The 22,004-nt window shown below is 37.4% G+C and overlaps 1 long non-coding RNA gene across 1 annotated transcript in view; it reads right to left on the reverse strand.

Annotated features, from left to right (window-relative positions):
- LOC146585366 (uncharacterized) overlaps positions 1 to 18,506 on the reverse strand; it is a 43,550-nt gene extending 25,044 nt beyond the window's left edge. Inside the window, exon 1 of the long non-coding RNA XR_014898005.1 lies at positions 18,448 to 18,506. This is a non-coding gene — a long non-coding RNA (uncharacterized LOC146585366). The remainder of the gene's footprint in view (positions 1 to 18,447) is intronic.
- Positions 18,507 to 22,004: the final 3,498 nt, after the last annotated feature.

The following is a 22,004-nucleotide window of genomic DNA, read 5'->3' on the forward strand; positions in this document are numbered from 1 at the left end:
TGTCAAGGTAGCTGTGACCACTGTGAAAGTAAAGTGGAATGCTATCTGTGAACATAGAGAGGTGATTATTCCCTTCTAGACAGCAGTGGTGAGAGCACAGCTGGAGGCCTGGGTCCAGTTCTGGACTTGTCAATACAAGAAAGAGATGGACCTGCTGCAGCAAGTCCAGCAAAGAGCCACAGTGATGATCAGGGGACTTGAGCATCTGCTACAAGGAAACGTTGAGAGAGCTAGGATTGCCTAGCCTTGAGCAAAGAAAGCTTGGGGGATCTCAACAACATTATCCAATGAGAGCGTAAAGACGATGGAGCCAGACTCTTCTTAGGGGTGTTTTGTGGTAGAATGAGAGGCAATGGGCACACATTGAAATACAGGAAATTCGATTTTAGTCTAAGACAAATCTTCTTTCTGTGAGGGTGAGTCGAAAACTGAAAAAGTCACCAACGGATGTTGTGGAGTGTCTGTCCTTGGAGATATTCAAAACTCAGCAGGACACAGCCCTGTGCAACCTGCTACAGGGTGATGCTCCCTGAGCAGGAGGTTATTCAGTATTCTATGATCTTGTGAGTTTGAAGTCCATTCTTATTGAGGCCAACCGCTTCTGAGGAAGATGTCTCTCCATACTATTCTCTCTATCAGCAATGGTGCAAAACTCCTTTCCCTACTGTGTCCTCACTGTAAATTTAAGTGTGTTCCTCCACTCAACCTATTCTGCTCGAGAACACTTTTGAATTCTTCATCCTCTCCCCTCAGGTTTTCTTTTTCATATATAAAAATATGTATCACTTTGAAAGTCATAATCTTGAGTAGGTCTCTCCAGCCACTAGTATTCCTGATTTTAATTCACCTGTAACCTTCAAGGAGAAAGGCTGATTATTCCTATTTGGCTTTTTTTCACACTTTTAACAACCTACCACGTTGTTTTTCATCAATAGAACCACCTTCACTATTATCACGAGTCACCATTTATAGCTAGGATAACATCTTCTCTTTTCCTCCTTTCAGTTACATCAAAGGCAGCAACTGATCACTTGCTCCTGATTCTTCATTCTGTCTGCTTTACTCAAAGCATTGTATATTTACGCTGCAGATTTCAGCACAATATAGAGCTACATAAGCCATCACTAAATAAATCAGGTTGAGTATCAGAATTAGTGTAGCCACAGCAGTCTCTTTGATCCATAGTAGCTAATCAAAGCTAGATGTCTACAGTGCACAGCATTTATCCCTACATAACCATGTAACAGTTTCTCTAAACTCCAGGTATACAATTTCTAATGCTCTCTTTCCTCATGACATTTTCCATTTCTTTTCCCTTCTTCCAGGCAGGTATTGCTCCTGATTCTTTCTCAGTAATGTCTCATTCTGAAAATCCTCACAGCAATTCAGATAATAGAGACAACTATATCTGCTACAAATCATTATTGTATCAGTCGAAGGTGTTTTCTGTGTCTCCTGAAGACAGAACTTAAAGACATAGAATATTATATTACGCATTTACTACAAATTTGAGAAAAGAGAAAGATAGAATTTCCAGAAATCAATGCAGTATACTTTTCATGCAATCTAGCTTGTTCCATCAATTTCGGAACTGCTTTTCAACTCTCCACTATTGAGTACCTCTGTTAAACTGAGAGGATCACATTTGGTGTCTTTTCTACTTAAATTATTCAAATTCAGGCTTGAATTATAATCCCCTTGAAAATCAAGAGCCATTTAATATACTACGAGGAACACTATAGGTTAAATTTATGAATATGAACCCTTATAATTTGTTTCACTGCACATGTAGGCGTGCATAGACTTTTAGTGCTATTATGAGACATTAGGAATTTAAATGAAATATTAATTAGAAAGCAATTACTGATTTTAGCAGCACAGAGATCCGGACAACCGTTTGCTTAAAATTTGTTTCCAAGCCACAAGAGAAAAGGAGACTGATAGTGCCATCTGTTGGTCAAATTAACTTGGACATAAATTAATGGCAGTTTGTAGTCTAAATGATAGTTATGTACTATCGCTAATATAACATCAACAAGATATTACACTTCTTAACTATCAGAATAGAGGTCTTGATACAGAGCACAGTGTGCTAAGTGCACAGCAGCATGTGCAGAGCACAGCAGGGAATGCAAGACCCCAATGAAGAGCAGGAGACCTGGAGCTCATTCTCCTGAACCGTGCAAACATAAGCACAGGCATTTGACCTTAAGAAACTCTTAGTGATGGATTTTGTTCGATACACCATCTACAGTACAAGCTGGAAGGCAGACAGTCAGGGTGGAGCTATGTTACTGGTTTAGTGTGGAGCAGGAGGGCACTTGAAGCAAATCCTCTGATTGTCCCTGCCAACTGCATACAAGTTCAGAAAGTGGAACGGTGCAATAGGACTAGTTTTGGAGATCTGCTCTGGCGTACCTACACTCCAACTGCTTCCCACACCACTTCCCTATTTCTCTCTTTACCCATCCTACTGCCTCCTGTGCCCCATCTCCGTTCATTTCCATTAGAAGTTACGAGTCATGCTGGCTTTTACAAAGAATATAGTTTCATTCTTCTTTGAACAATTTCACTGACTAGGTTTTCCCAATCCTGTTTTGGTCTTTTGCCCCCTGTCAAGCAGGTGTTTACTTTGGAATGATATAGTAGAGAATTTGAAGGTTGAATAGTGGGCACCACAGTACCATGTACAAACACACAGGGATAAAAGTAAGGCAAGAACACAGGGAGGAACAGAAACAAAACATGCTTGTTCTGTATATGCATACAAGCCACATGCAGACATTTATTTATAGGCAAACATTGTTTCTCTATGAATCCTCATATAGGAATTAAGGGATTAAAAAGCTAATGAATATGCTGGCAGCAAGTAAGAGCAGAAGTAGGCTTAAACAGGAGGCTGGGCAACAGCATGCAATGGAGTCAGAGAGATGCTCTTTAAGGATTTGATGTCAAGGATATCATTTTTAAAATACATTTACATATTTAGATTTACTTCTTATCTTCTCTCTCCTTCCACTCACAGCTAATTTTTGCAACTCTCAGCTAAGTCATTGACCAAGATTGGGGGGGAAAGGATAAACCAGACAATGCAGGTTGTGAATTTCACATACACTAACAAATAAAGCAGATTCGTGCTTAAAAAAATCCTTAGCCTACCTGCCAATCCTGACTCTGCTTCTTTAAATTCCAGGAACAATAACATTCCAGTGAATATTACCAGGCTTACCAATGTATAATGAAATCCTTGGTGGGGAGCGGGGGAGGAACCCTCTGTAAAACTCTCTTCACATCAAATATTGTAAGTTGAGAAACACTGTTATATTTACCAGATTATATATTTTACATACATACAATCTCTTGTATATTAAAGTTTCAATGTACTCTATTGTGATATTGTGACAAAGTATTTATTCTAGGCAATGTAACAGAGTACAAGGGCACGTTACACATTATAACAGCTTTTGGTCAAATCCTCAGAGGACATAAATGAGTGTCTGAGTATTCATATAGCTTCACCAAATTCAATTCTTGCTCAATAAGGATCTGACCTTTCATGCTTACCATAGTGAAAAGGTGCTCTGTTACTAGATATTTATTTCCTTTAACTTACTTAAATATGGGATTGTGTAACTAGGGGTAAAAGAAAGGAGCTTTGGGGAATTGTCTCATTGCAAGTGTTTGCAGAGATAATTGGAAAACATATTGAAGATGTTGCCAATCACCTTAATTGATGCAAAAAATCTTGCATAGCTCTAAAGAGATGGAGATGCTCCTAAGGGACAGCAGGAGAGAGCTTTGCTGTATTCAGTAAGAGTTTGCATTAGAAAGAAATTTCAGAATACCCCATAATTTCATAAATACTCCACATCTGCTCCCAAATATTCTACTGTATCTGCTCATTATTAAAGCTGTTTGTATACAGAACAAGCCTTTTTCTTCCATTATACTGGAAAACATCAAACATAAAACACCTCTGAAAGAAAGTATTTTAAGAATTTTTGAGTGTGAAAACTTTCCTGAAGTGGAGACAAAAGAGCACAGCAGTTAAAACAAAACCAAATCAAAAAGAGATGCTTGTGTTACCTCACTAAATACTTTTTTTTTTTTTTAATAGATTGCCTCTTAGATCTGCTATGTCTTGAAAGGGTGCAGAAAAACAAACCCAGATGTTGTTTTATCAGGCTCTATTTTAAAGATGGGAACCTCATAAGATCAAATACAAACTATTAGAGATTCAAAAATTTGTTACCATCTATAGAAACAGCCTGGCTTTTTTTGCATGACTGTATTTACTGAAACCAGGAATAAGAGAGTCAAATGATGTTACAGATACAGTATGCTATTGAGTACAAACCCTGGAATTACTAAGAACTTCTTTTCCCTTGTAATCCTTACAGATGCAAAAAGCTAACTAAAAAAATCTGTTAAGTATGTACATAAAATTAGAGCAACTGATCTGTTAAAGATCACTGCTATTGCCACAAAGTTTGTCTCCATTTAATATTTGGAATCCACCAACTGATATATTTGGATCAGCCTTTTCTTGCTAAGTACCAAGGAGAAGGAATAAACATTACAAAGCCACAGACCTTCCACCACTACTGATATGTTGTCTGTAACAAATACTATGGAAAACACAGCAGGAAACAGACCATTTGCTGATCATATTTAGCTCGAATAGTAAGAATTGAATTCAGTGGTATGACAACAGAAGAACAAAGGGTTCACTGGTTTATGTAGCACTATCCCTATTCAAAAGGTAGTTTTCTCTAAGCTCTACCAACAGTTTGCTGAAGCCACACTCACCAATAAAAGCAAGCCATGACACAGAGTGCTCTCTATTCAACTTCTGTAATCCTGTCTCAATCCTTCAGTACACATCAAGAAAACGAGTACATTTATACACCAGACTGACACAGTAATACAGTAAAACATTCAGCTGAGCTGTCATACCTCATGTAAGAAATAAAACACAAGATTTGCTACTGCCATCCTTAGTGGAGTAAGAGAGCAGTCATTACAGTAGGTGGTTAACTATTTTGACTTATCTGTTATCTAAGGCATTCATATAAAACTCAGCTTGCATATCTAAAGCTTCATTATAACTACTATGAGTAAAATTTCAGCCAAATCAGGGCTGCAGTACTCAATAGCTGAAAATACCTATCCAGAGGAATTATCAAAGATCACACGGAACTATGGGAAATAACAGGCCATGCATTGGCTTTCTGACAATGACATAGAAAACACGTGCAGACTTTAACACATTTCTGATCCCAGACAAAAGCTGTTTGGCTACAAAGGAACAAAATGGCAAATGCACTTGTATAAAGAAACAGACCCACAGGATGTAATCATCCCTCTCCAACAACAGTTGCAATGCCAACAATTTCGTTACAGTAAAGTCTAATTAAAATTTAAACTAATAGCATAGATTGTGCTATTATGTACATTCAAATATTGCTGCCAAGAGTATTAATAAAATATTGTAACATCTCTTAAACTTCTAGATAACTACATACCTGTCCTTTTCTTTCAACCAAATACTATTCTCAGAATTCAAAATGATAGCTTCTTTTAGGGTTGATGAAATAGTGAAGATAATTATAGAAACAGCTCTTCTCTCTCATAAACAAAAAGTGATACAATGACCCTTCTTCTGACATAAAATCCTATTAATTATTTCTGATGGCATTTACACAGATCCTGGGATGCAGTTTTATTATATCTATTTTTCTTTACAATTCTATTATATTTTCTTTCATCTCATATTTTGAACATGTACATGTTAGAAACTACTTTGTGCTCTACATAAAATATTTATGCAAGATTTTAACTGCAATTCATAAACAAATCAGTAAAAATAGGTTATAACTCCAAGAGCCAAAAAAAAAACAAAACAAAAAAAAACAAACAAAAAAAAAACCAAAAAACACTATACAAGATATTTTCTTAAAGAGCTAAATAACATGCCTTTATACAAGACACAAGTCTATCAGAGACAGGCCTCTGGAGACCATTTGGTCCAGCCCTCTTCTTTAAGGAGAATCACCTACAGCATGTTGACCATGCCCAGTCAGGTTTTGAATACCTCCAAGGAAGGAGACTCCACCACTTCTCTGGGCAACCCATTCCAGTGTTCAACTACTGTCACAGTAAAGATGTGTTTTCTTACATTCAAACAGGACTTTTGTGTTTCAGTTTGTGCCCATTGCCTCTTGTCCTGTCACTGGGCACCACTGAGAAGATTCTAGCCCCATTCTCTTTACAGTCTCCAATTAAATATTTAAACATTGATAAGATCCCCCTGAACCTTCTCTGCTCGAGGCTAAGCAGTTCCAGCTCTCTAAGCCTCTCCATATGAGGGATGCTTCAGTCCCTCAGGCATCTTTGTGGCCCTTCACTGGACTTACTCCAGCAGACCCATGTCTTTCTTTATTGGGGAGCCCAGCACTGGACCCAGCACTCCAGATGTGGCCTCACCAGTGTGGAGCAGAGGGGAAGGATCACCCACCTCGATCTGCTGGCAATACCCTGCCCAGCACAGCCCAGAATACCATGGGCCTGGCCTTCTGGGCCATAAGGGCGCATTGGTGGCTCACATTGAACTTACTGTTTACCAGGACGCCCAGGTCTTTCTCTCCAAAGCTGTTCTCCAGCTGGTCAGTCCTATACCAGTGTGAGGGAGAAATAACCCCAAGGTGCTCTGCACTTCTCTTTATTCAACTCCGAATTTCCTCTTTGCTCATTTCTCCAGCCTGTCAAGGTTCCTCTTAATGGTGGCACAATCCTGTGGTGTATCAGCAGTTCCTGTCAGTTTTGTATTATCAGTAAACTTGCCAAGGGTAACCTCTGTCCCATCATTCAGGTCATTAACAAAGAAGTTAAACAGTATTAGCCCCAGTATCAACCCCTGGGGGATACCATTAGTGACAGCCTCCTGCTGGACTTTGTGCTACTGATCACAACTCTCCAAGTGCCAGTTGAGCCAGTCTTCAAACCACCTCACTGTCCACTTATCGAGGTCATACTTCATCAGCTGATCTATGAGAATGTTATGGGAGGCAGTATCAAAAGCTTTCCTGAAGTCAAGATAGACAACATTTACTTCTCTCCCCTCCTCTACTCAGACAGTCATTGAACTGTAGAAGTCTATCAGGTCGGTTAAGCTTTGATCCCCTCTTTGTTAATCTATGCTGACTACTTCTGATCACCTTCCTGTCCCCTTCACATGTCTGGAAACAATAACCAGAATTAGTTTCTCCACTGCCTTCCCAGGGATCAAGATGAGGCTGATGGGCCTGTTGCTCCCCAAATTCTCCTTCTTGCCATTCTTAAAGACAGGGGTAACTTTTGTATTTATATAGGAAAGCAGGCTTTGTTTTTTTTTTTTTTTTTTTTAATTCATCTGAAAAAAAAACAACTTACACTAAAACTTGTCTGGAACTAACTAGTGTCTCAAGTGAGGTAAAACTAAAAATTTTCTCAGATTAAAAAAGGACAAAGAAAGGATAAAAGCAAAAGAATTAAAAAATAGAAAACCTGCGACCTTCCTACATGTTCTTGAGCTGCAGTCACTGCTTAAAACCATGCTATGACACCTTTGAGCCAAAGAAAAGATGACACTTCCTGGTATTTGAACTGAACCTAGATTGCAAGATACAGTCTTCTACCTCACACAAGATCTCAGAAACAGAAGAATATTATTTTCGTCTGAACAGGTATGTTTCTGCAACTACTATTATTTCAGAGACAACTGCAAGATGGAGTTTCTAAAAGCACAAGAGATTTATTTATCAGTAATTTTTAAGAGAAATGAAATTCTGTTAAAACTTAAAAAAATACTAACAGGCTGTCCTGGTAAAGACCAGACTGGTCAAGGTATGTCTTCTCGAAAAAGAGATGTGAATTGACCTTGGTATACAGAAGAATAGTGGAATTTATTTTGAATGCAAATGTGCTAATATATATTACCTGTTTGTTTCACTACCACTCTGCGTAGCTGCTTTTAAGCAACAAAGCTTAAACACTTTTGTTAGGTTGCAAGTTGTAATTGAGATTATTACCTTTTCCCACTGATGCACTCTATTATTCATGATAAATAGAAGTGGATTCACTAATATTTAAATTGAAATTCCTTTGCCAATTCATGAGCTGTTTTAATTACCCCTTATATACTGCTACATAGTACAGAATAGCTTAGCCTTATTTTACTTTAGCAAGAGTATTCCTTCTGACAAACACTTTTTATACTGATATGAGCAGGAACATTTTGGCATTTGTCAGCAATGCTTTGCTGAAGTGATGAATAACTTTTATAACTACACTTAGATCTGACAGATATGTACACAGCTCTGCTGTGGCTGTCGGAAGTTTGGGGATTTTATTTTGTTTGTTGGGGGGGGGGTGTTTATTTGTTTGAGTGGGATGGAACATACTAAGAATTTTCCAATAAAAATCTCTGAACCATTGAGTCTACAAAAGAGATGACCATGACAAAGGAAAGAATAAGCAAGCAACAGAACAATAAATTCAAATGTTATACGAGTAACTTTTGTGACTGTATCTGTCAAGAGAGGGTCAAGAATAACCCACAATTTCCTGAAAGTACTTCTATTATTCCTTTCTCATTGTTACTGCTCCTTTGGGATCCTGATAACTTTGATATCAAAACCCAAGTCCAAAAAACATGCTAAAAAATTGACGAGATTGATTCTTTTTCAATCAGCTGTGGGACTTCAATACAAATTAAATTTAGAGTGATTTTCACTAATGAAAGAACTTATTTTTAAATAAAATATTCACTGAACAAACCCTCACCCTTTTCCAAATCACTCATTTATAGAGGATTCACTAAGCAAGCGGAGGACTAAACACTCTTCCAACTTCTGCCAGTTCAATTGTGGCAGCTGAAATTAAATTGGATGACAGCATTATAAGAACAGTGTAAAAGACAAAAGTACGTTCATTTTATCCCCTATACTTTTCAGAAAAATGTGAGGAATACGGTCATAACAGTGAATGTATGAAGAATCTTGCATAATCTTTCATCTTCCCAAACAGTACACTGCAGAATTTCTGCAGTGCTCTGCGGGGTGAGCTCTGCAATATCTCTTACTCCAGCACCTGGGAAAATCCATAGATGCAATATTTCAGACACTCCCGATTAGAATGAGTAACTGGATCTCCATGAGCATTAAAAGGCTAGGAAGGCTAACTTTAGACAAATTACCCTGTTTCAATTTGTGTGAAAGTAGCACAGGGTTAAGAAAAAGTTTAACAGCAATGTTGTATCTGAGCAATCATGGTACTGCCAGTGCTCCGGGCAATGACAATCTGTTAGCTCTTCTCTAAACCCAGTACAGGCATTTGTAATGCAAATGTTGGCACACTGAATATACTGCAGTGTTTCTACACTCATTCATATTAGAGAGGGAAAGAATCATGCGGCCCCATCCCCCCCGCCTGCAGCAGATCACTCCCGTTAGCTATTGTTTCCTTTCTAGTTTACTCCAGTCTAGTTTTAAATGTCATTAAGCACAGAAGTTGCTGTTCAGGATTAGTTATAGCATACATTAGTCTTGCCTCTCCTTTTCATTGTACGATGGATGATGTACAGAGTGAATAGGATGTGTTCATGTTATTTTTAGTATCATGTTGGTGAGCTATTTTGGAGCCAACCTTAGTTTAATATTCTATAAATATTCCCTCCTTATCACAGGTTCTCCATTTAGAAAACGGGAATAGGAAAAACGACCAAGTGCTCTGAGAAATTTATGGATACATTTTCTTGAAATCTGAACACTGGCGAAGCACTTAGAAAAATTAGGAAATAGTCTCCTCTATTCACAACAACCTGTTTTGGGTATAGCTTCATAGACATTACTGAGGCTGGACCACCTGAAAAAAGAGTATGTCAGTTCAAACTCAGACCCCTGAGCATTTAGGCCTGACACCTCAAAGGCATATAAAATTCAGAGTATTACTGTTTTAATACACGTATCCACACATACATCTCAGTATTTGTCTTAATGTCCATATAAAATATTTATTTACAGTGAGGAATGTGACATAATGAGAAAAAAAACAAAACGAAAGTATACAGTAGAGGGAAATTGGTATGAAATGACATTTTAACTGCTTTTCATAGCCATCGTTATCAGCAGTGTTATTATTAATTAATATATTATCTGAAGAAAAACAAAACTCGAAAGCATCAAGAAAACATTCTATGAAAGACTAATCAACACAATACAGAAGAGCAACTTCAAGCTGAACTGAAGAACAGATTTTGGGCATTACAAGATGCATTTATAACAAGAACCAATACTAACAGATTCTGGTTCTTTTGATGCGTCACAACTATCTGATGCGTTTTCAGAGAAATAAAGTCTGAGTAAATGAGGACACAAGACAGAAAAGACAGACAAAAAAGACAGAAAAGGCAAGCAAGCACAAAAAAAATTCTCAATCCTTCATTGATAAAACCATCAGTAAAAAAGCACAACATATTTCAAAAAGAAATAATTTGAGAAAAGACCAAGCACTGAAGAAACCTGAGCAGGCACTTGCAACAATTAGTGATCCTATCAGAGAAAGGCAAAGTCTTCTGCAGTATCACTGTACACAAAATAAAATGGTAAAAGGAAGGTAGAGGAAAACTAGATTGGACTATAACCCAGAGATCATATCTAGATATGATCTTTGTTCAAAGAGTTATCACTGAACATAATGACAAAAAAAAACATCTGATGAAAGCACCAGATATCCCACCATCATAGTGTGCCCTGGAATACCCTCAAGTGTTATATTTTAATAAAAATTGATTTAGACTTTTTATAAATCTATATGAACATACAGCTTGAACAGAAGAATGGTTCAAGGCTAAACACAATGGTGCAAAGGAAAACGTTTCCTGTTTGACATTGTCATAAGTTATTTGCAGAAAACACACACACAACATGTAGAGAGAGGATTTTTGGTTTGTTTTAGGTTTGTTTTTTTATTTTATTTTTTTGCAACTACTCCCTACAGCAGTTGTTTACAACCTTTTTTTGATTTAAAGTCACCTTAAATTCATATGTCCACCTACAGTGCACACTCACCAAATCCCCAAGGACACAGCCAAATTCTGCCAAGGTAGACATCTCTTTCAAAGAAGTGTGTTTGTTTTTGTTTTGAGTTTTTTTTTTTTCCTTGACATAAGTGCTGAGCTACAGTAAGTTCACAGCTTTTCACCTCTAAAGTTCCAGAGAAACGCAGACAAAGACATCTGTGATATGACTTAATGAAATGGGAGCACCTGCCATGACACACATGCTATTGGATAGCTGAAGGGCACGTCAAAAGAAACTGCAAAGAAGTAAATAGTCTGCACAGTGAGTAAACTTTGGTATATACCTTAACAATACAGAAGTCATGCAAAGGGTTAGGGAACATAAAATAGGCAAGATGATAGAGAAGAACTGCTCATGCCCAATCACAATATTCAACAGCAAGAGAAATTCCCATGCCAATTCCATGTATTTCTCTATTTGCAAAGCAGCAGAACTTAGCAATGGTTCTTGGTTTCTCCATACTGAGGACATAGTTAAGCATAAATAAAAGCACCCATTTTCCCTCCAAAACAGGAATAAGCAAATATCTCCCTATAGGACTGAACAGCTACCTGTGTGTTGTTACAGTAAATGAACACAACCTGAACAGAGACAAGTCCTGTGTCACTGAACATCTATTCTGATAGGCTCATGCTCCTAAATACAGAAAATAATTTTGAAAAACCAGCACTTCATTTAAAGTTCTTCATTGATTGAATGAAGCAACTTCTCAAACTCTACCATTTGCAATCAATAACCTAGTGTACCTTCTTAGCTTTGCACAAACTGACCTCCAAGCATGCAAGTAACTATAAGGATCAGTAACTTTCACTATCCTTCACCTACCTGGCTACAAAAGACAGCACCCTGAAAATAAAATGGAAATACTGAGTTGCCATGCTAGAACATGGGTCAGGACCTTTAACTTAGTACTTTGTAGAATAAAATAATTGAACTAGTCAAAAAACTATCTCAAAGGAAAAGAATTTTAGAATTGATGGCATGCAGCTGTTTCTCTTACTGTATTCCTAGATGTGCAGAACAACCCTATTTTCAATGGAAACAAATACATTTATTAATACTTAAAAAGAAAAGAGGGTCATATTTCTTCATCTAAGGAGTTATCATGATTTTTTAGTCAAAAGGATATTATTCCATTTAATAAATGAATAAAATCAGATGGGAAGTCCTATTGAAGGACTAACTCTCCTTAATGCCCTTATTCTCCCTTCATTATGCCATCGATGTCCCATGACTAAAACATTAATTTGACATGGATGAGTTATGACCCACTGTTTTTTGTACAACTCTTGAGATGCCTAAGGCAGGGTTTTCCACTTTGGGTATTGGGGCCAGAAGGATATGCATAAAACCAGTGCAGTAGAAGGAGCAATTAAGCTACAGGTTGTTTTGCTGTAAGCAGTTAACCAGCTGTGCCTAATAAATTATTTGATTATATATCATCCTATAGTTTTGCCACCTATTGTAACCATGCATAAGACTAACATTTAGTGATTTTGTATATTTGCTTGTGTGATTACTTCATTAATTCCTCTTGGCACTCATTAACACACTCTGGCAATTCAGCACTATTGGGTTTTCCTTAACAATGATCAGCATGCACGCACTACATCAAAAACACTGAGTAATAAAATAATACAGTAATCCTGAGAAAGAGAAATTATTGCTATTCCTATTTACAGGCAAGGAAAGAAAAAGACTTGAGCAAAATTCCTCAACAACAGAGCAGAATGAATAAAAGCAAGGTGTCTATGCATCATATGTATATATACACACAAACATGGACGAACACACATACACGCAAAGCATAATTCAGCAGACGTACCCAAGAAAGTCCTGACTAGAAATCTGATATACTTTTTATTGGTAGAATACTATGCTAATGTACATACTCTTTCTGACACCTGCACTGCTTTGCTCAGAAAGTCTCTATCCCCTCTACTCGCACTGCTTCATGCTTAGAAGCCATAATTATGGATGTCACATTTCCCAATCTTAGACTAACTTCTCACAAGAGAAAAGGGAATTTGCTGTGAAAAGAAAGCCAGATGACAAAGTATTTCATATGATTTAATCTGAATTAAAAACAAAAAAAGACACTGAAACGGAATTCACAAACACTGCAAGTCTGAACAACTGGTCCCCTTGACCACGTTCATTTTCTAACAAACATTGGCAAAGGAACCCTGTTCATAGAAAACAGCCAGGGTCTCATGTGACCAGAAAGAACCACACATTGTTCTCCCTTTACAAGTTTTAGTCCTCCAGTGAGGACTCAGGCCGTCAGGTGATTTTGATGACTATCATTCAGCAAGAGCAACAAAACACTGAATTGAGCACTCCTCAGAAACTCAAAGACAGCAATTCATAAACTATTAAACGAGAGGTTATGAATAACAAATAGATGAATGTAAATTCATTTCTCCATGGATAATACTTCTACAAAAATGCAAATTTTTCAGGCTAAATTATTCACAATGAATGAGTCAATCAGCCCTATTCCCTCATAGACCACTATATTTCTGGAAGCTATTTATTAGTGTGACAAAATTGGTGTACTTGTATCATCTATTTCTGTATAAGAAGAAAGCACAGGATCATCCTGTCTTTTCATTGCCTTTATCAAAGCATTCCATGTACATGAATGGCAACAATGAACACAAGAACCAGCTGTAATTGATGCTGCAGTGAGAGAAAGCCAAATCCGCTGATCTGCAATTTAGCTAATGTTGCAAATTTCAGTAGTTCTGACTAGACAATTAATAATGAAAGACCTCATTTATTAAATGATACTGTTAGCAGAATCATGAACAAAACAGTCAGTTGCAGGGTACTATCACCATCATGGAAAACACGCCGTTGTACAAGCTCTGCTCCTGCTAATCAAACGGTAATTCCTGGGAGCGGCTCCACTCAGAAACCAGTCTTGTTGCCAGAGGTGTATCTTAGAGAGCTGCTGTTTGCTGACTTCCTAGTGAGCTGTATTTCCCACAGTCACAGGACCCCTACTACTATGAGGAATTTCACTCTCCTGGGCAACAGAGGGAACATACGGTAAACTTTGTCTTCCCTCTGCTCCACAGACTACAGTGGAGCTGCTACAGTTTGCTGCACACTATATAAAAATGCAAAAAATAGATTCACTTCCCTAGTCTTCTTTCTCAGTAGAACACCATGTCTCCGATTCCAAAACCATAGCCAAAACCATAGCCACTCCTGCTGAAAGGACTTTCCCACCGAATGAATAAGCCACGTGCTAAAACACAGGCAACCAGTTCTGAACTTTGCTGAACTGGGACACCAAAACCAACTGCAGTTCACGCTCTCCCTCTGAAGTGGGACCAAGTTTCCTAAATGTCACACTAACATCTTTGGCAACGGTAGCCCTACCAGAATCCAGGAGTAAGCTAACTAGTTTACTACAAGCAAACAGTTGCTAAGTTAGTCACTTCAAGGACTTGATCCAAGTTAAGAAAAGTGAGATTAAGAAAATGCAGACACATTTTGTTTCAGATCAAATTTAAAGGAGTAAGCCAGACAAGTCCTCTGAAGAGAAACCTAACTAGATCCAAAGCCTCAGCTGAGCAGGCTGGGCCAGTTGTATAGGCAAAGAACGAAAGGAAAGGCTGTATCTTCTGCTTGACAGAAGATCAGGATCAGATGTGTCTCCCAGTCTGCTACAGACCCTCATATCTGGGTCCAAGCCACCTTGCTTACCGATGAAACATCTCAGTAACATATAAAGGGGTCATCCATATGAATTCTCACTGAAATTTATGTGGCCAAATGTCCTATTTGGCTTTGTAAAACTGAATCTTCATTCACACATGAGCTTCCCCCTCTGTGAAAATGGCCTAAATGTTTTACGTCAACAGAATAAATAAATAAAAAAAAAACTTAAATAAATCCAATCCCTTTCTAAACAGTGAAAACAATCAGTACTGATTCACACACAAGCAAGGAGAACAGATTCAACCAACATCAAATGAGATTAAAAATTGCTTCCACAGTTGCTGCTGAAAACAAAGCATGCATGTGGGCCTACTAAGCGGCACTCTTGCAAGGCATAAACAGCAGTCTGCAATAAACTGCTTGATGCTGCCTTGCTGGTCATAAAGCTATGGAGAAAAAAAAATAGGAATAAGCCATTTTTTATAACACTTCAGGGCCCAATGTGATTTAAAATATATCTGCCTTTCTGGCAGTATATGCTTTGGGAGCAGATTCTAGTGACTTTGAGTTTTATGTGTACCTTCGCAATACAAGAACTGAACATATTTTTTGTTGAATTGGACCATTAGACAGCTATAGCTATTCTCAAAGGACAGTGTGGTGACAAGCATTCTGCACACCAGTGGAAACATAAATCAACAGCAAATAGACCCAAGTGAGAAGTCTTTGATTTGGCACTTCCAGTATTAAGAAATATTTTTGCATTCCTTATGTACCTACAAGAAACTTTACTTTTTCTAAAACTTTAAAATTACTTTGCCTTCATGTGGAAGGAAGAACATCCACTAAACAAATGTTTACTTCTTCTGATAGTTATCAAAAGATTGAATAATAAATGTTTTAAAGTATAGTAGAACCCTCATAATTATTCATCACTTAAGCAGTCAAGAAGAAATTGTAATATCATGCATTTCCAGATAAAATAATTTAATATTAAAATCAATACTTTAATACTAATCAATCTTTTCAAAAGATACCCCTTCTTAAAATAACCAAATAATTACTAAAATGTTAATAAAATAAAATTTTATATATTAAGGATCCACTATTTCATTTTCATAAGGCTCTGTCCTCGTTTTTTTTTTCCTCTCTATTCTGTTTCTGGAGACTCTCACCCATTAGTATAAAACCTCCATCATCACACTTATTCCGATAACTCACAGCTCTGCCTCTACTCTAGACTTGCCACTTTCTGTTTGAACTGAAATGTCAGCCATTCTTTCTGATATTGGTTTACAGATATTCAGCTCCACATGACAATGTTCCTAATCTTTCACCAATGCAGTGCTTTTAACCATCTCCTTTTCTTAATCAATATGAACCTTACCATCACCCTCCTCTCTACTATTCCAGGTTGTGAGGCTGAGTGTCACCTTCAGATTCTCATTGCTAAGGCTGTATGAAATCTCACTGTCTCCTCTTGCAGAACAGTTCTGCTTGACCATTCTTTCCTATCAGGTCACAAAGCTGAAACTTTTGTCTTAACACTCAATATTATGATTCAGGATGACTGTAACATTGTGTTTTATGTCTCTGACAAATCCAGTATGGTTCCTTTTATAGCTATTCAAAATGTTTTGAAAAACCATCTCCTCAGTTCACTGCTGTGATCACATTGCCATTTTCATGCCTTCTTCCTGTTGCTTCCCCTAGTTATTCACTACAAAACAAAATACACATTCAACCCTTTCCCTGGTTTGTGCGCAGTCTCCACAACACTTCACATTCACCAAGAAGTGCTCCTTCCTTCAGTTCTCAATTATGCTCACTTTTACCAACCATTTGCCAAGCCTGCATCTGACAAGCATCTCTTGTCTTTGCTATTCATTGGTGTTGGAAGGTCTTCTTCACAAGCAACCTTCCTCCAACAAAGCTGCCTTCCTTCATAGGAAATTTCCTTGTGCAGCTTCACGTGCTGACTGTGGATAGGTATCAAGGTAACATTTCTTTACCACAACACCATCCACAGTCAGCGTGTGAGGCTACACAAGGAAACTTCTGGCTTCCTTGCACTGTCCAGTCTGTTGGTGTTCACATATTATTTCTTATTACATTAGGACAGTATTTTCTCTGGGGAATAGAGTGTATGTTTTTGTTCCTCATTTTTATCACTCCTAGCCCAAAGGAGTCTTGTTCCTGGATTATAACATAAGTAATAAACGGTAATAACCTTAACCTGAATTTCCTATGTTTATAATGCATTATTTCAGAATAGCTCCTTGTAATGCATTTAAGTTGAAATGATGTACGTACATTTTCAACTCTGAATCTATTTAACACAAATCTTTTCTAGTAAAATCTTAACATGTAGTGAATTCCAGCTTAGTGAAATGTAACAAATTTCCGAGAATACAGGTACACATAGGAAGTACAAATAATAACAATACTACCAAAAGGAACCTCTCTTCAGGATCAACAGATTTGGTTAAAATCAAATCATCTGAAAACATGTTACTGAGGCAATAGTCAATCAAAAAGACTACTATCAGCTGCAAATATGCAGACCCTTTAACTACCAAGGGTAATAAGTCTTTTATATTATTGCTGGGAATTCCTTCAAAGCCCAAATCATTTTTACTTCGCAAAGCTCCTTAATTTATTTTCCATGGTTGGGAGGAATTTGCTGCTAAACTAAAAATACACTTTTACCCCCCATTATCTCTGCACATAAAGAGTCACAGAGCTTCAGGCCAGAATTAACAGAAGATAGGCTATTATGACTCTAAGAGCATTTAGCAGTCCCTGTTGACTTTGCAGTTTACAATAATAAATATCCTCTCCATAATCTCTCTCACTCTTTTTCTAAACTTGATGCCTTGAGGAGTTCCTGAAGCTTGTGATAAAATACTAACAGTATTCACCTATTTTGTTGCTACCTTGGATTTCTGTTTCTCCTTGGGCAAAGTCATTTAAAGATACGATATTTGCAAATAAATGCCTTTAAAAGTATAACCCTTGATTTTATGAATCCCCTAAAGAAATATGATTTCCTACTGTACTTGATTACTGAAGCAAGACTAAACCTCCTAGCACAAAATAATGGAACTATTTTATAATTAAGTGTCTTCTCCTTCACTAAGGAGGAACCTTGCAATCAGATGTGAAGGTTATATAAGCTGCAGTCTGCAACTCCAAAGTATCTTATTATCACCAATCAAGGTAATAATTAAAAACAGATTTCTATTAGGATGGGTAAGGTATTTAGAAGGTTTTAAAAAATACTGAACTTCATACTAAATGGTGCAAAATACTTACGCTTTATTAAGATGACACTGAAAGTTACTGAAACTAAGGTCTAATCTCACATATGTAAGTATCTGCATGCATCTGGGTATGCTATTTACACGGAAACAGAAACGCTTATTCACCTGGTCGCACACCTAGGTTTTTTTCAGAATAGTTGCACAAATGCATCCAGGATTAAAAAATTAAAACTAAGAAGATATATTTCAAATGTTCAGAGTTCCAGTTCACTAAGATGTCTTTAACAAACTCTAAGCTAACATTTCACACTTAAGAGTTTAATCTCCACAGATGTCACACAGTCCTCACAAGTTAAACAAGAACGAAATAAAAAGAAATCATGCTTCCTTACCTAAATATATATTTCCTTCCATCCTGCATATCTTGAATGCTATAAGCCACAGATGAGCACTGGACTTCTGGCATTTGTTCATTTGTAGACAGAGAAAGCAAGAAACAATTAAGTATTTGTAAGAAAGACCAACAATACACTCTCTTTCTGTTTCATACACACACACAATTCAACTTTAACAAAGAGGTAGGAAGCAAAATATTCAGTCATACTTCAGATTCACCACACTCAATATTTTCTTAAATTAAATCAATGAAAGCTATGGGTTTTTAGGGAAATGAAAACTAGTTTAAAATTATAAATTATTTCCAAATAGATAATCTATGATCACTGAATTCATTCCCACTTCACACACATTTATTCTGGCATTATTCTTACTTGACAGCAATTCATTACTGTCATTACTTGCAGGTAGTTAAGTATTTTTGTTAGAGAATCTATCTTTTAGTTCCAGTGCCCTTAAAGCTGGTTTCATACCTGTGCTAGATGTGACCCCCCCTCTCCTCCTATGATTGAGGTAGTTTTTCACTTCTTGTGAGCTTTCTGGGGGGGGGGGAAAGTTGCTGGAAAGTAATCTAGTCTGTAAGAGGAGAGTGTGATGTACCATACAAACACTGTTTTTATACTTAGTCAAAATAAATGTGTTGATTCTGAACAAAGTAGAGGAAAGATACCTCAGAACCATGATACTAGAGGGAACTGTCAGTGTCTTATAGTTTCTACAGCACTTCTTCTTATATATCCTGTTCTCTGAAGCCTTCTTCCTTTCTCTGCCATCCTCTTCATTATCCTGCTGTCACCATTTCCAATTATTCCTATTGCCCCCAGTTGTTCATTCTTCTTTACAAAAAAATTTCACGTTCACCCTTTGCATTGGTCACTTGTCCTTCCTTCTTCCTTTCCATCTCGCCTTCTTTCCAGGATTTCACTTTCTGTTCCCACTAAATATATTCCTATCACCTCTCTGCTCCGGTGAGCTCACTCCAGTTTTAAAGTGCTGCTTTTAATGAACACAGTCACAGGCAACACCATGGCATACACTCTGGCTTTAATGGAGTCATACGTTTAAACAGAGCCATAACTTCTAGCCTGTACAACAACAGATTCTTCCTCAGGAAAGCAAATCAGGTGAAGCTCTTAGATGAACTGCAGCCTGAACTTCCACAGGTTATACAACTCACTTCCACTCTTTTCTTTTTTATCCTTCCTCCTAACTCAAACTACCTCTTACAAAGCAGAGCAGATGGAGCTCCTCCAGGATAGCATTAATTATGTGCAAGTCTTTGAAATATTTGGAACACGGACAGCCTGTTTTTAAGGGCCCAAAGACACTTCTTTTCATAATGTATTTTACACTTTAATCACTGTGCTTTTCTTGTAACAATACATTTATACCACTCTTTGATCATTTATCTCATTCAGGCTCCCATAATTTTCAACTCATCCACTTCATTCCTTACTACCTGTGACCTCATTCAGTTTTCCCATATCTGCAGAAGAGAAATTAAAAAGGCCCAGAAAAGAACATCAAACAGAGTACTGAATTTGGGTCATCATCCTCAAAGCGTCCCAAGACGGTGTGCCTTAGCTTGTCAGCTAAAGTTCACTTGCAACGCTTTGCTCTCCCTAGAAAGGAAGAGATAAGGAGGACTACTAACTTCCATTACACCAACTGATACAGCCAAAAAGCTTGAAAAGATTTCAAGCATATAACCTTGACAACTCCTTCAAGATTTGCATGCCCGAAAGCTTATCCCTCACTCTCTTTCTTCTTGTTAACTGCATCAGAGAAGTATTTTTTCAAGTCAGCCATTACAGCTACAACTATCCTATAGAGCAGTGCATAGAAGAGTTGATTTACAAGGGTCTCTTTATATTAGCCATTTCATCAGAACCTAAACCTGTTTAACTGTAAGCATGCTGACCCTGTTTACCTGTTTTAAAGTAACAATATGCTTAAATATTTTAATGGACCAAGGCCAGAGTACTCAGCAGCTTTTTCCAAACCTTTTTCTAAATATAACCCAGGAAGACAAATCAACTTTCCCAAACTAAATCTGCTTTTCTTACCCAAAGACATTTTTCACAGTTTGATTTGTTGATATTCAGCCTTTAACTAATACAGGATATCGTACCATTCTTCTAAATCAGTTTTTGTGACTTGTTTTTACTCTATATCCAGCAAACAGAAAATACACAGCCCCTGCTTTTGTTTGCTACTGCTATTTGCATACAGAGTCACTAGGGAAAGGTTACTCCATCTGACTGATTTCTAAACTTTGCCTAGTGTAAAGGAGTAAGATCTTCATGTTTTGATTTACAAACTGATCTTGACCCAGAACACTGAAAATCTCAAACCAACACAGAGCCTGAGCATTATTCTTTACAAATTAAGCAGGCCAGCCTTTCCCTCAGGGAAGTGACCAACACAATCTAAATGATAAACTCCCTCCTCCCCTGAGGGAGGCATTTTTAAAGCCGAAATTTCAGTTCAGCCTACTAACTAGTCTCTTAATTGATTGCTGAACACACAGTAACGGGCATTCAGGAATAAATTTGCGAAGTGTATTTTATTCCACTTATCCCATAGTGAATCCCTAAGCTTCCCAAAAACTTGTATCGTTGCACGTGATCTGGACTTCAGGTTAGCACAAACAGTGAGGAATAAAGCTAAAAGGCCACACAGAGAACAATGAAAACTTGCTAGCTGCAATAAAATTAGTATTTCCAGAAAATTAGGAAATATTGTCACTGAATTCATACTTTGTACTTACCTATGTCCACATACATCTTTAGGGAGTTATTACAATATTATAATAGATTAGTTTTCCATGAAGGATTATAAAAACATGGTTGATTAGGCTACTGACACCACAAACCTGTATCTCTTCCACAGGGCAGATTTATATCTAGCTATCAAAATATATTACTACATATACAATCATTTTCCTTGTAGATTGTGTTTAAAAAAGGAAACACTTTAAACCGAGTTTAGGTGTATTTAGTTACTATTCAAATCTACAGCTGTTTTTTGTTTTTGTTTGCTATAGCTCCAGTATCTTCCAAGTTCATGAAGAATAAACATAAGCAATTGTCAATGATGAAGCCCGTGCTACGTGATAAACTACCCTATTAAATCTTAAGGACTGCAGTTAGGCACTAAAAATAGAAGAAGAAAAAAAAAAAAAAGATGATTACTATTCCATACTTGCCTGTCTTGTGCAGCACACTAACTCCGAACCTCCAAGGCTAACCTCAAAAAATCCGTATACACACACACACACACGTATATATTACATTATATATACCATTTATTTATATATACCTGTGTGTGTGTGTTCCCTAAGCGTGGCAGCGTCTAGGGATGAAGATCAGAAGTTGCTGTTGGTGTGTGGGGTGGTAACATAGATATGTAAGTATAATTATCTGCGAGCCCGAAAGCGCAGATCCGCCAGCTTACGACGCCCCTACTGCGCTGACGGGCAGGCTCCGGTGCGCTGCTGTGAGCGCGGTGCAAATAAGCCGCAGCGAGCTTTTTTTTTTCCCTTTTCTCTGTC

This window comes from Rhea americana, unplaced genomic scaffold (assembly GCF_003343005.1).
Source record: "Rhea americana isolate MKP2758 unplaced genomic scaffold, rheAme1 scaffold_81, whole genome shotgun sequence".
In the NCBI taxonomy this organism is placed as follows: Eukaryota; Metazoa; Chordata; class Aves; order Rheiformes; family Rheidae; genus Rhea; species Rhea americana.